Below are 2266 nucleotides of genomic sequence, written 5' to 3'. Positions count from 1 at the left end.
ACACAGTAATACACAAGCATAAATTCAACTTGCCGTCACAGCAATGATGTCATCACAGGTCATGTAGACTTTGGAAAATTCCAATGAATACTCATGATAGAATAAAAATGAAAAAGAGAATAATATCTTGTTATGAAAATAGTTTGACCCCATGGACCCTCTGAATAGACCTCAGAAATCCCCTGAAAGAATCTCAGGGACCTCCTGAAGGGTCTCAGCGACCCTAACCCACACTTTGAGAACCACTGCCTTATGGTAATTCTTCATTGAACAAATTGATTCAGAAAAAAAAATACATTGACCCAGTTTGGGTACAGTGCATAGACAGAGAGATAACAAGTTAAGATTGATTGTAGCAACTTTGACCCAGTGGGATCTTTGAGAAGAAGTGGAGTTGGCAATCATTTGATATGAATCATTGTTTTGTGGATTAAAAAATGGGATTTGTAAAGTTGTAATATGGTACAAAGCACATTAATCAAATATATATTTTTGATAGTACTGCTGTAAGCAAAGATTTTTTTTTATACAAGTAAATGGTACTTTTAAGCAACTGATATTTTGGGATATATTTTATGACTCTTCACATTACTATTTTATAATTCCAGTAGCATCATTAACTTTAAAATCCTTTAGCAACAAGAACCCTAGTCTTCTGTCAAGCTTTTTGAGAACAACAACAACAAAAAAGGAGTCAATAAATGGAGATTCCTGTGGTTTTCCTTTGAATCACAAGACTTTTATGATTGAAACAGCCACGTGGCCTTATAATCTGGTCCAATCCACTACTATCTGTACATTACAATAATAATTTCCATGAAGAGTTTAGTTTCATAAAGATGAATAAAGAAAGCTACTGCTTTGTTATCCAAACTTTGACTACAAATATCTTTTTCTTTGCTACATCTATATGATATCCCAAAATATGTCATGTTACAAAAGTGTTTGAGTTTTTCTCATGACCAGAATAATACTTCATTGTTCAACATTATTTCTAATGAGCAGTATCAGGCAAAGAGTATGACATTCAAATTGCTCAATTTCCATTTTTATTGTCAATCTCTAATAGATTTATTGAGAAGTAAAGAAGGATGAAATGGGGTAAAATGGATATATTTAGGGTGTTTTAGAAAACTTACTCTCAACCTCACTTTGATAAAACAGAAAATGCCCTACTTACCTACCACAAAACTTTCCTCATTAAGCATCACGAAATATCCCCAAGTATTCTCCCAGGAGTACCCTTTGAGGATAATTAATGCCACACTTCCAGAAAGAGGGTATATTTATCCTAAGGCATACAATCATGTATGTGTATGTGTGTGTGTGTGTGTGTGTGTGTGTGTGTGTGTGTGTGTAACATCATCATGGAATATGTGCCCCATAATAAGGATAAGTAATTCAAATGTTATTTTTATTCGAATAAACACAGACATTATCACATAAAATGAAGAAGTTACATTAATTTTTCAATTAAATATGGGATTCAAAAAATGTCTCTCCTTCAGCTGACTGATTCCCCGAAAACACGCCACAATTGACAGAAATTAGCAGAAGGACTATGGTCAGCAGCCAAATAATGGAGACTAGGACTCAGAAAATCACAAAGCTTTGAAAGTCTCACAATCAGGAGATAAAGACTGACATGACTTTATTTATTCAAAACAAGTTATCCAAGCTTTAAAAGTGCCCACCCTTTTCTGGCAATGGGACAAATGAACAGAAAATTAGTTGAGGGATATTTTAAGAAAATTTCAAAATGTGTTGGGAGATTTTCTTTTTATATAAAATAGTTGATTAATAAGAATTTATTTATTCATTCAACAAATATTTATTGGGCCCCTACTGTGTGCCAGGTGTTGTTCTATCCAATGGGGACACAGCAGTAAACTCCTCTGCTCTTGTAGAGTTTATATTCTAATGGAGGAGACAGACAAGAAACAAAAAAACAAGCAAAAAAATATATAACATAATGTCAGGTATGAAAAGTGCTATAACAAAAATAAAACAGGGTGGTATAATAGAGACTGCTGGGAATCTGCTAGTTTAACTGTGTGGTCTACGAAGGCCTGTCTAAAGAAGTGAAGTGAAAGAATCAGCCCATCCAAAGGAAAAGTATACCAGAAAGGGAGTTGTAAAATGCAACAGGCATGAAGAGGAAGCATTTGTGGCTTGTTTGAGAAACAATAAGATCAGTGTGGCTGCAAAGGTATGAGCAAGGAGGTGATAATAAGAGATGAGTTGAAGATGTAGCAGAAGCCAGCAC

The sequence above is a fragment of the Rousettus aegyptiacus genome, unplaced genomic scaffold (assembly GCF_014176215.1).
Source record: "Rousettus aegyptiacus isolate mRouAeg1 unplaced genomic scaffold, mRouAeg1.p scaffold_m13_p_4, whole genome shotgun sequence".
NCBI lineage: Eukaryota > Metazoa > Chordata > Mammalia > Chiroptera > Pteropodidae > Rousettus > Rousettus aegyptiacus.
The sequence above is the reverse complement of the archived record's forward strand: the minus strand, read 5'-3'. Positions refer to the sequence as shown.